Genomic DNA, 13678 nt, shown 5'->3' on the forward strand with positions numbered 1-13678 from the left:
CAGTTGGTGCTTAGACTTGCCCATCTTCACTATCACAAGCTCTGGTGAAGACCAACTGGTGCTTAGACTGGCCCATCTTTGCCATCACAAGCTCTGGTGAAGACCAACTGGTGCTTAGACTTGCCCATCTTCACTATCACAAGCTCTGGTGAAGACCAACTGGTGCTTAGACTGGCCCATCTTCACTATCACAAGCTCTGGTGAAGACCAACTGGTGCTTAGACTGGCCCATCTTCACTATCACAAGCTCTGGTGAAGACCAGTTGGTGCTTAGACTGGCCCATCTTTGCCATCACAAGCTCTGGTGAAGACCAGTTGGAGCTTAGACTGGCCCATCTTCACTATCAAAAGCTCTAGTGAAGACCAACTGGTGCTTAGACTGGCCCATCTTCACCATCACAAGCTATGATGAATACCAGCTAGTACTTAGAGTCTAAGCGCCAGCTGGTCTTCACCAGAGCTTGTGATAGTGGAGATGGGCCAGTCTTAGCCAGGGCCAGTGCTGCCACTAGGCAAACTAGGCAGCCGCCTAGGGCACACTGCTGCCTAGGGCGCAGCCATGACCATTGGTTCCCCGACTCTCTGCCATGGCCAGGTCTAGGGTGCTGCTGGGGTAAGGTAAGCCCCCAGATTTCAGTTGTGCCCCCCCAGGTTGGTTTTCTATGGATGGACATCTTCCCCCATCCAGGCACTCAAGGTTGGGAAAAGGGGAGAGCAGTCTGGAGCAGTGAAGCCTGCAAATTAGAAACGTCAGGAAAGAGCCAGAAGGTGCGGGCTGTGCTCTCCTCTCCTGTCAGTGGAGCAATCCTCCATAAAGCAGATGACACAGGATCGCTCCTACATCGGAATGTTCAGTGTTTGATTCATTCCCTGGCTCCCTGCTGCCGAGAGATGAGTGGTCATTGGAAGAGATAGGGGGTAGGAAATTGGCACGGGGGTGCTAGGAAGGAGTACTGGGGGGATTGTGCTAGGAGGCAGGATGGGGGGGGGGATTTGTGAAGGAGAGGGGATTGGGGGGAATTTGTGTAAGGAGAGAGAGGGTATTGGGGGGGGAATTTATGCTAGGAGTTGGGATTTGGGAGGGGAGGAAGGATTTGTGCTGGGATGGGTAACTTGGGGGGGGGGTTGTGCTAGGAGGAGGGTTTTATTGGGATTTATGCCTGGAGGGGGGATTTGGGGGAGAGGATTTGTGCTAGGGTGAAAAATTGGAGAAGAAAGAGGATGTTTGGTAGGAGCGGTGAAGTAGAACTTCAGATGAATGTTTTGTTTTAGGAGGGTGCAAGTAGCTGATCTTGCCTAGGGCACAAAATAGTCTAGCAGTGGCCCTGGTCTTAGCACAAGCATGTCTTCACCAGAGCTTGTGATGGTGGAGATGCGGCACTCTAAACACAAGCTGATTTTCACCAGAGCCTGTGATGGTCAAGAAAAGGCAGCCTAAGCTCAAGTTAGTCTTCACCAGAGCCTGTGATGGTGGAGATGGGGCAGTCTAAGCACAAGCTGGTCTACACCAGAGCTTATAATAGTGGAGATGGGCTAGGAGCCTAAATGGCCCCTGTAGCTCTTTGCTCTGAACTGGTATCAGGCTATGGCTCTCAGAATCACTCCACCAAGGGTGACTTGCCCATCTTCACCATCATAACCTCTGCTGAAGACCAGCTGAAGCTTAGACTGGCATATCTCTACCATCACAAGCATTGGTGAAGAGCAGTTGGTGCTTTGACTGTCATATTTCCATCATCTGATGAAGATTATTTAGTCTTCTCCAGAGCTTGTGATAGTGGAGATGGGACAGGAGCCTAAATGGCTCCTGTACTCTTTGCCGCGAGCTGGTATCAGGTAACGGCCCTCTGGATTACTCCACCAAGGGGTGACTGGCCCATCTTCACCATCACAGTCTCTGCTGAAGACCAGATGATGCTTAGACTGGCATATCTCCACCATCTGGTGAAGACCATTTAGTCTTCACCAGAACTTCTGCTAGTGGAGATGGGCCAGGAGCCTAAATGGCTCCTGTACTCTTTGCTGCGAGCTGGTATCAGGTAACGGCCCTCAGGATCACTCCACCAAGGGGTGACTGGCCCATCTTCACCATCATAACCTCTGCTGAAGACCAGCTGAAGCTTAGACTGGCATATCTCCACCATCACAAGCTCTGGTGAAGAGCAGTTGGTTGCTATTTCCACCATCTGGTGAAGACAATTTAGTCTTCACCAGAGCTTGTGATAGTGGAGATGGGCCAGTCTAAGCACCAGCTGGTCTTCCCCAGAGCTTGTGATGGTGGAGATGGGCCAGGAACCTAACTAACCCCTGGAGCTCTTTGCTGCTGGCTGGTATCAACACCTCAGGTGAGTCTCATTCACCAGGGGGTGTTGTCGTAACACCAACATTTCAGTCCTGTTCCCCAGGATGCAGGCAACCTAACCCAAAGTCCACTTATGGCCCACCTCGTGACTGTGCAGTCTCCCCAGACCTTGCCAATTTACTGCAATAAATTCCACCTCTAATTATGCAGAGACCAGGCAACTTTCACCCCTCAATCGTCACAATGAATGTCTTATTGCCCAATGCATTACTGAGTTACTGCAAATGCACAGTAACCAAAAAAAACAAAGAGCTACAATGATTCTAATAAGGGTCCAGGCCATGGCCCCAAGCACAGCATCATTGGAACCAAGCTCCAAGGTGAAGGACTGTCCTGACAATTCATGGCATGTATGCACCAGGTGAAAATAAATGGAAAAAAAAAAACTAATGCAGCAACCACGTCTAAGGACTGATAAGTTCCAGTATATCACATTTTTGTTCTAGGGTAGGGAGGGATCCTAATGGCCTGGTAATGTTCCTGGAGAACAAAAAGCTGATCCACCAGGAGATTAACTCTATTAAATCTACTGCAAGTCTACTGGTTCTACTGATTCTGCTGGTTCTTGCAGTGCATCCTCACATCTAAAGGGACATCGGAGCTGCAGAACTCAACATGCATTCATACAGACCCTCCCACTTGGCACTCACCTTAGAAAATGTCAGCAGCTGCTCCATGATGGCCTGCACAGAATCAGAGCGGGCAGCAATCTTCAATAAAGTTTTAAAAAGTCATTGTGTTTCTTTCCTACAGCTGACTGAGGCCGTCTCCTTCTTAATCAATCTGGAGTTTTACTTTAAATCTGGGATTCCAATCTGCACTCCTGATCGGCCAGTTATGGCGCAGCGCTTGGGGTCGGCTTACTGCGAATGTTACAGAGTTTTATGGCCTCTGCTTAATTCATGTCACACTTCATTCATTTTTCCACTGGTTGTTTTTGGCATTTTCACTTTATTGAAATGAAATTGCAAAGAGAGAGAGCGAGACTGGAAGCGAGGAGGGAGACTGTGAGGACGTGTCCCGGCCTCTGCTGACTCCTTGTGGCTTTTATTTTCATTTTTGTGGAATTTGCAAAAATTTGCAGCCATTTATTGGGGCAAGCATGAAGCTTGAAGGTTTAGCGGGTAAGGTATGACATGAAGATGTGCAATATGGCCGATGTTTCTGGGGGTGTTTGTAACATGGAACATGATTTGGCATTGCTGGAAGATTAGTCAATGAAATCTGGAGTTCAATGTTTCCAAATGCAAAATATTACACCTACAGGAAAGGAACTCTCTGACAGTTATTACCAGAGGGGTCATCGGCAGGAGGAAGGAGGTCCTGATCCCTCTATATAGATCTTTATATCACTAGAGGAGTCTCTGGCGGGAGGATGGAGGTCCTTATTCCTCTATATAGATCTTTAGATCACTAGAAGGGTCACCGGCAGGAGGAAGGAGGTCCCAATTCCTCTATATAGATCTTTATATCACTAGAGGGGTCACCGGGGGGAGGAAGGAGGTCCTGATTCCTCTATATAGATATTTATATCACTAGAGGGGTCACCGGCAGGAGGAAGGAGGTCCTGATTCCTCTATATAGATCTTTATATCACTAGAGGAGTCTCTGGCGGGAGGAAGGAGGTCCTGATTCCTCTATAAAGATCTTTATATCACTAGAGGGGTCACCGTCAGGAGGAAGGAGGTCCTGATTCCTCTATATAGATCTTTATATCACTAAAGGGGTCACCGACAGGAGGAAGGAGGTCCTGATTCCTCTATATAGATCTTTATATCACTAGAGGGATCACCGGCAGGAGGAAGGAGGTCCTGATTCCTCTATATAGATCTTTATATCACTAGAGGGATCACCGGCGGGAGGAAGGAGGTCCTGATTCCTCTATATAGATCTTTAGATCACTAGAAGGGTCACCGGCAGGAGGAAGGAGGTCCTGATTCCTCTATATAGATCTTTATATCACTAAAGGGGTCACCGGCAGGAGGAAGAAGGTCCAGATTCCTGTATATAGATCTTCATATCACTAGAGGGGTCACCGGCATGAGGATGGAGGTCCCGATTCCTCTATATAGATCTTTATATCACTAGAGGGGTCACCGGCAGGAGGAAGGAGGTCCTGATTCCTCTATATAGATCTTTATATCACTAGAGGGGTCACCGGCAGGAGGAAGGAGGTCCTGATTCCTCTATATAGATCCTATCACTAGAGGGGTCACCGGCAGGGGGAAGGAGGTCCTGATTCCTCTATATAGATCTATATATCGCTAGAGGTGTCACCGGCAGGAGGAAGGAGGTCCTGATTCCTCTATATAGATCTCTATATCACTAGAGGGGTCACCGGCAGGAGGAAGGAGGTCCCGATTCCTCTATATAAACCTTTATATAACTAGAGGGTTCTCCAGAAGGAGGTCCTGATTCCTCTATATAAATCTTTATATCACTAGAGGGGTCACCGGCAGGAGGAAGGAGGTCCTGATTCCTCTATATAGATCTTTTTATCACTAGAGGGGTCACCGGCAGGAGGAAGGAGGTCCTGATTCCTCTATATAGATCCTATCACTAGAGGGGTCACCGGCAGGAGGATGGAGGTCCTGATTTCTCTATATAGATCCTATCACTAGAGGGGTCACCGGCAGGAGGAAGGAGGTCCCGATTCCTCTATATAGATCTTCATATCACTAGAGGGGTCACCGGCAGGAGGAAGGAGGTCCCAATTCCTCTATATAGATCTTTATGTCACTAGAGGGGTCACCGGCAGGAGGAAGGAGGTCCCGATTCCTCTATATAGATCGTCATATCACTAGAGGGGTCACCGGCAGGAGGAAGGAGGTCCTGATTCCTCTATATAGATCCTATCACTAGAGGGGTCACCGGCAGGAGGAAGGAGGTCCTGATTCCTCTATATAGATCCTATCACTAGAGGGGTCACCGGCAGGAGGAAGGAGGTCCTGATTCCTCTATTTAGAACTATATATTGCTAAAGGGGTCCAGAGACGGGGAACAGAATGGTGAAAGGTCTGGGGGGGATAAAGCATATCAGGAACTGTCCATGACTGCCAGCTGACTACTCCTGGGCTATCCATACATGTGGAAATTTGATCAAGCCATCAGACTTTGAATTTTTATTTAGTTTTATTATTAGTTACATTTTCCTTGATTGGAAAAATCCGATCACTTCCTACGAGATCGACATAGATTTTTCCTGTTTTAATTCACTTCAATAAAATGCAGTTTTCCTTTAATCTTTCTGTCAATAAACTTTATTATACTTGTCATTCTGTAACGACATGAATGTTGGTGCTAATTAAAGTTAAATTAACTAAAAAAAAAATCTATTGAATTCTAGCCGACCTTCAGCCCTCCCATTATTCTTGCACAGTTGTACAGACTCGGCCCGAAATGTACTGTGATTTCACTGCGCACAGTGGGTGGCCACGCGTTTCGAAGGTCCTTCTTTCTCAGAGACTTGAGAAGAATGGAGGAACCTTGGAAGTGCATTGCTGCCCCCTGGCCTGAGGTGCAGTTGCTCCATGAGGATACCCGGATCTGGTAGATGTTGCTCTTTTTTCCAGCTGGTAGAGTGGGACTTTACTGCGCCAATGCCAAAAAGAAGCCTTTACTGCGCCAATGCCACGAAAAAGCCGGTGAGGCGTATCAATGTGTTGTCAGGCATATTGCTTTTTTGTGGCATTGGCGCAGTAAAGGCTTCTTTCTGGCAACTCGACCATGCAGCTAATTTTTGTTCAAGTACCATCGTATTGTGCTCCTTGAAACAACCACACCGTCTTTTTCTAGAGCAGCCTGTATTCCTCTTGAGGTTCCCTGTTGGGTTTCCCTTTGTATCCCGAACAATTCTTCTGGCAGTTGTGGCTGCAATCTTTCTTGGTTTAGCTGACCTTGGCTTCGTATCAAGAGATCCTCAGATTAATAGGTGATTGAACAGTACTGACTGGCATATTCAAGGCTTTGGATATCTTTTTATATCCTTTTCCATCTTTATAAAGTTCCATTACCTAGTTAAGCAGGTCTTTTGACAGTTCTTTTCTGCTCCCCATGGCTCAGTGTCTAGCCTGCTCAGTGCTTCCACGTGAGAGCTAACAAACTCACTGACTATTTATGCGCAGATTGCAATTCAAAAAGGCACAGATGTGGGAAATGAACCTTTTAACTGCCATTGTACCCTGTGTGTGTCCCCTTGTGTGTCTGTACCAAGGCCGAACCTTCCAGGGGAGGGAAACTTTTGACCCATTTGGGGGATTTCTGTTGTCATGTAATTATGGCATACCTTTGTCATTCGGTGGTACAGTTTTATCTACTTCCTATTACAGGATTCCAATTTACTACAACTGGCATTCGGGTTCTTTATTGGCTCGCTTCAAGCTCTGGCCCCCTATGCCCGCCCTCAGGACTTCCTTGCCTCCCATCCGTCCTCTCCACGTAAGCTCAGCTTCATTTTACACATATGTATCTTGTTTATCCTGTGCATATTTGTGTGTTTGTTTGTATATTCATTTTGTATTTTCTTTACATGTGCAGTAGCACTATTCTCCCTCGTATTCAAGCTACGGTCCTGAAGAAGCCAAATGCACAGACGAAACGCGTTGACCGTATTTTGATGTACGCATATTGGAACTATGTGCTTAGTTGGTATATTTTATACATATTAGAGGGGGCATTGTGTTTATAACTATGATCTTTTTTGCTCTTGTTCCCTCTGTTGAGGGGCATGTTTGTACTATGGGTCCTATTATGAATATATGACTCTTTTATGTCAATAAAAGAGGAAAAGGGGGCGCTCTTTACGTCTGGAGGAAAATAAATGTAATCTCCAAACATGGATTACATTACGAATACATAAGGGGGGATATGATCTCCACGTATAATACATAAGGGGGGGATATGATCTCCACGTATAATACATAAGGGGGGGATATGATCTCCACGTATAATACATAAGGGGGGGATATGATCTCCACGTATAATACATAAGGAGGGATATGATCTCCACGTATAATACATAAGGGGGGGATATGATCTCCACGTATAATACATAAGGGGGGGATATGATCTCCACGTATAATACATAAGGGGGGATATGATCTCCACGTATAATACATAAGGGGGGGATATGATCTCCACGTATAATACATAAGGGGGGGATATGATCTCCACGTATAATACATAAGGGGGGGATATGATCTCCACGTATAATACATAAGGGGGGATATGATCTCCACGTATAATACATAAGGGGGGGATATGATCTCCACGTATAATACATAAGGGGGGATATGATCTCCACGTATAATACATAAGGGGGGGATATGATCTCCACGTATAATACATAAGGGGGGGATATGATCTCCACGTATAATACATAAGGGGGGATATGATCTCCACGTATAATACATAAGGGGGGGATATGATCACCACGTATAATACATAAGGGGGGATATGATCTCCGTGTATAATACATAAGGGGAGATATGATCTCCGTGTATAATACATAAGGGGGGATATGATCTCCATGTATAATACATAAGGGGGGATATGATCTCCACGTATAATACATAAGGGGGGGATATGATCTCCACGTATAATACATAAGGGGGGGATATGATCTCCACGTATAATACATAAGGGGGGATATGATCTCCACGTATAATACATAAGGGGGGGATATGATCACCACGTATAATACATAAGGGGGGATATGATCTCCGTGTATAATACATAAGGGGAGATATGATCTCCGTGTATAATACATAAGGGGGGATATGATCTCCGTGTATAATACATAAGGGGGGATATGATCTCCATGTATAATACATAAGGGGGGATATGATCTCCGTGTATAATACATAAGGGGGGATATGATCTCCATGTATAATACATAAGGGGGGATATGATCTCCATGTATAATACATAAGGGGGGATATGATCTCCATGTATAATACATAAGGGGGATATGATCTCCATGTATAATACATAAGGGGGGATATGACCTCCATGTATAATACATAAGGGGGGATATGATCTCCATGTATAATACATAAGGGGGGATATGATCTCCATGTATAATACATAAGGAGGGATATGATCTCCATGTATAATACATAAGGGGGGATATGATCTCCATGTATAATACATAAGGGGGGATATGATCTCCATGTATAATACATAAGGGGGGGATATGATCACCATGTATAATACATAAGGGGGGATATGATCTCCATGTATAATACATAAGGGGGGATATAATCTCCATGTATAATACATAAGGGGGGGATATGATCTCCATGTATAATACATAAGGGGGGATATAATCTCCATGTATAATACATAAGGGGGGGATATGATCACCATGTATAATACATAAGGGGGGATATGATCTCCATGTATAAATACATCAGTGGTTCATATAGTGAACTCGGTGTAGTTATTCCCCCTGAGGTTATCACAGAGGACAAGGGGCGCTCTTTACATCTGGAGGAAAAGAAATTTAATCTCCAAACACGGAAAGGTGTCTTCACAGTAAGAGCTGTGAAAATATGAAATAGACTCCCTCCAGAGTTGGTTGTGGCCAGCTCAGTGGATTGCTGTAGGAAAGTCCTGGATTCTTTCTTGGATACACAGAATATAACTGGATATAACATTTATAGGGAAAGTTGATCCAGGGAATATCCGATTGCCTCTCGGGGGATCAGGAAGGAATTTCCCCTGCAGGAGCAGATTGGATCGTGCTTTGCTGGGTTTTTTGCCTTCCTCTGGATCAACTGTGGGTGTAGGAGTAAAATGTTTTTTGTTTTTTTTTAATGGTTGAACTGGATGAACTTTTGTCTTTTTTCAGCCAGACTAACTATGTAATAAATGATTATATGTATTTTACTGTGTGATCTCTTACTGTGCCCAAAGAATCCAATGCCTTTGCCGTATTTAGCAGTTCGGTTTCTTTTTTTTCTGCATCAATAGGATTTGACACCAGGTAGATTTTTTGGTATTTTTCATGATTTTTAAAAGGTGCCAAACTATGTAATAATAAATGGCTTCATATGGTCGCTATTCTTAAATAAAAGACATTTTTTTGGGGACGTTCGGTCAGATTTTCATTATCAATGTCGAAATTTAACCATTTCTGCACAACTGTCCATGGACCTTCTCTATGGATGGACTTCATTCCATCTGGGGCTGTGTGAAGGTTTCTTTTAGTTTTATTGTCGTTTAATAAAAGTTATACATTCAATGAAATTTCCTTGTTCCTATTCAAGACTTTAAGTTTGCTTTTCGGGAGTCGCTGATTTACGAATTGCAAAGAAAAAAGTGCTACAGTCCCGAAAAACATAATCAGTAATCAGCCCCGGCCTTCTCTCTGGCTGGCGTAATGATTCAGACTGGAATCAATAGCACAGAGCGTGATTTATGGGTTACGTATCTTCTGCTCTTTAGAAGTGCAGATTCTACTGAAAATTGGCAATAAGTGAGTGGGGGGGGGGGGCAGGAGGGTGAGGAGTACGAGGGGGGCGAGGAGGATGAGGAGAACGAGGAGGACGAGGGGGGTGAGGAGGACGAGGAGGGCGAGGAGGATGAGGAGGATGTGGGAAGTGAGGAGGACAAGGAGGACGAGGAGAATGAGGAAGACGAGGAGAACGAGGAGGACAAGCAGGGCGAGGAGGGCGAGGAGAGCGAGGAGGATGAGGAGAATGAGGAGGACAAGCAGGACGAGGAGGGCAAGGAAAGAGAGTAGGATGAGGAGAGCGAGGAGGATGAGGAAAGCGAGGAGGACGAGGCGAGCGAGGAGGGTTAGGAGGACAAGGTGAGCGAGGAGAATTAGCAGGGCGAGGAGGAGGAATATGTAATGTACATAGTGCAGGGGCCAGGTGTATGTAACGAATAGAGTGTAGGGGTCAGGAGTATATTATGAACATAATGCAGGGGTCAAGAATATGCAATGCACATAGTGTAGGAGTCAAGTACATGTAATATATGGCCTCCCAGTCTTAGCCCGTAGCGTTCAATATTGAGTTGGCCCCGCCCTTTCCACACACATTACCTTTAATGGCCCCCCAGTCTTAGTCCGTAGGGTTCAATATTGAGTTGGCCCCACCCTTTCCACACACATGACCTTTAATGCCCCCCAGTCTTAGTCCGTAGGGTTCAATATTGAGTTGGCCCCGCCCTTTGCAGCTATAACAGCTTCAACTCTTCTGGGAAGGCCGTCCACAAGGTTTAGGAGGGTGTCTATGGGAAGGTTGGATCATTCTTCCAGAAGCACATTTGTCAGGTCAGGCACTGATGTCGGGGGAGGAGGCCTGGCTCACAGTCTTTACTCTAATTCATCCCAAAGGTGTTCTATGGGGTTGAGGTCAGGACTCTGTGCAGGCCAGTCAAGTTCCTCCACCCCAAACTGGCTCCTCCATGTCTTTATGGACCTTGCTTTGTGCACTGGGGGGGCAGTCATGTTGGAACAGGAAGGAGCCCTCCCCAAACTCTTCCCACAAAGTTGGGAGCATGAAATTGTCCAAAATGTCGCCTTAAGAGTTCCCTTCACTGGAACTAGGGGGCCAAGCCCAACCCCTGAAAAACAACCCCACACCATAATCCCCCCTCCACCAAACTTTACACTTGGCACAATGCAGTCAGGCAAGTACCGTTCTCCTGGCAACCGCCAAACCCAAACACGTCCATCGGATTGCCAGACAGAGAAGCGTGATTGGTCACTCCAGAGAACACGCCTACTCTGCTCTAGAGTCAAGTGGCGGTGTGCTTTATACAGCAGAGCAATACAAAGCAGCATGTCTATACAGCACACACAGCACACAGGTAACCCTTTGATTGCCCCAGATGTTAACCTCCTCCTGCCCAGTGCCATTAGTACAGCTTTTTATTAGCACTGATCACTATATTGGAGTCACTGAGGATGTCAATGGCAGTTAGTCAGTCCTCCCCCCCCCTCCAGTGTCAGAATGCCCGCCGCAGTCCCGCTATAATCGCTGACTGTCACCATTACTAGTTAAAGAAAAAGAATCCTAGTATATACACCGTCATTTGTAAATGTTATAACTTTCACGTAAACCAATGAATTTACATGTATCAGGATTTTTTTTTTAGCAAAGCCACAGAGCAGAATACATTTTGGCCAAAATTTATGACAAAATGTTATTTAAATTTTTTTTAACTGGACATGTTTTATAGCAAAAAGTAAAAAATATTTTTTTTTTTTTTCAAAATTGTTGATCTTTTTTTGTCTATAGCGCAAAAATTAACAAACCCAGAGGCTATCAAATACCAAAGAAAGAAAGCTCAATTTGTGGGGAAAAAGGAACGTAAATCTCACTTGGGTGCAGCATTGCATGACGCAGCTCCGTAACGCAAAAAATGGCCTGGTCAGGAAGGGGGGCATTCTCTGGAGGGCGAGGGGTTAAAGTACGTTTAGAAATTGGCGGTCAGTGAGGGGTTAACACGCTGGCTTCTTCTGTTTCTTTCTTCAGATCTCAGTATCCCAGAATATCTCTAATAAATGTTAGAAAAAACAATGACAAGGAGGCTATGGCCGCCCCGGGAAGCGGGGGATTTCAGAGAATTGGAATATGAAGTACCCTTCTCTCTTTGACCTACAAATGAAGGACGGGCACTTAACCGGCAGGATGGCGGTCTGTAAAAACCAGATCTGCCGCTCATACCATAGAAATGGTTACCAGAGAAACAGAGATACAATAACAGCCATCGTCCTTTGTTAGGAGTTCGCTGAATTCCGTGTCAAGGTGCCGGGCTCCATAATAGAGCGCAGGGCTGAGAGCACACTAATGGAGTCACCGGAGTCCAACCCCCACCTGAAATATGACAGAGGGCGGAACCGACCCAATCCAGGGATTGTGGTCTGCAGAAGAAAGCCGGACTAACCAATGTTGGATCCGTAGTGTTGGATCTGTTATATTGGGTCTGTAGTGTTGGATCTGTAGTGTTGGATCTGTGGTGTTGGGTCTCTAGTGTTGGATCCATAGTGTTGGGTTTCTAGTATTGGATCCGTACTGTTGGATCTGTAGTGTTGGATCTGTAGTGTTGGGTCTGTAGTGTTGGGTCTCTAGTGTTGGGTCTCTAGTGTTGGATCCATAGTGTTGGGTCTCTAGTATTGGATCCGTAGTGTTGAGTCTCTAGTGCTGGATCTGTAGTGTTGGATCTGTAGTGTTGGATCCGTACTGTTGGATCCGTAGTGTTGGATCTGTAGTGTTGGGTCTCTAGTGCTGGATCCGTAGTGTTGGATCTGTAGTGTTGGATCTGTAGTGTTGGATCCATAGTGTTGGATCTGTAGTGTTGGGTCTCTAGTGCTGGATCCGTAGTGTTGGATCTGTAGTGTTGGGTCTCTAGTGTTGGATCTGTAGTGTTGGGTCTCTAGTGTTGGATCTGTAGTGCTGGGTCTCTAGTGTTGGATCTGTAGTGTTGGATCTGTAGTGTTGGGTCTCTAGTGTTGGATCCATAGTGTTGGGTCTCTAGTGTTGGATCTGTAGTGTTGGGTCTCTAGTGTTGGATCCGTAGTGTTGAATCTGTAGTGTTGGGTCTCTAGTGTAGGATCCGTAGTGTTGGGTCTCTAGTGTTGGGTCTCTAGTGGTGCATCTGTAGTGTTGGGTCTCTAGTGTTGGATCCGTAGTGTTGGATCCAGGGCTGGACTGACAACTCATGGGGCTCTCGGGCAATAGGGGATCATGGGACCCCTGTGTCCTTGCCCACACTCAAAAAACACCCCAAAAAAGCCTATAAAAAGGTACCAGGGGAATTTCATGGGGCCTCCTACTGACCCCGGGCCCTCGGGCAGTGCCCGAGTGCTCAAATATTCAGTCCGCCCCTGGTTGGATCTGTAGTGTTGGATCTCTAGTGTTGGGTCTCTAGTGCTGGATCTGTAGTGTTGGATCTGTAACGTTGGGTCTCTAGTGTTGGAGCCGTAGTATTGGGTCTCTAGTGTTGCATCTGTAGTGTTGGGTCTCTAGCGTTGGATCTGTAGTGTTGGATCTGTAGTGTTGGATCTGTAGCGTTGGGTCTCTAGTGCTGGATCCATAGCATTGGATCTGTAGTGTTGGATCTGTAGTATTGGATCCGTAGTGTTGGATCCGTAGTGTTTGGTCTCTAGTGTTGGATCTCTAGTTTTGGATCCGTAGCGTTGGGTCTCTAGTGTTGGGTCTCTAGTGGTGCATCTGTAGTGTTGGGTCTCTAGTGTTGGATCCGTAGTGTTGGATCCAGGGCTGGACTGACAACTCATTGGGCTCTCGGGCAATAGGGGATCATGGGACCCCTGTGTCCTTGCCCACACTCAAAAAACACCCC

The 13678-nt window shown here is 46.0% G+C and overlaps 1 long non-coding RNA gene across 1 annotated transcript in view; it reads right to left on the reverse strand.

The window, feature by feature from the left end:
* LOC149433867 (uncharacterized) overlaps window positions 1-3232 on the reverse strand; it is a 26704-nt gene extending 23472 nt beyond the window's left edge. The window contains exon 1 of the long non-coding RNA XR_016308837.1: window positions 3013-3232. This is a non-coding gene — a long non-coding RNA (uncharacterized LOC149433867). The remainder of the gene's footprint in view (window positions 1-3012) is intronic.
* Between the last annotated feature and the right edge of the window lie 10446 nt (window positions 3233-13678).

The sequence above is a fragment of the Staurois parvus genome, unplaced genomic scaffold (genome assembly GCF_062004578.1).
Source record: "Staurois parvus isolate SC_StPar_1 unplaced genomic scaffold, SC_StPar_1.0 ptg001892l, whole genome shotgun sequence".
Taxonomy (NCBI): domain Eukaryota; kingdom Metazoa; phylum Chordata; class Amphibia; order Anura; family Ranidae; genus Staurois; species Staurois parvus.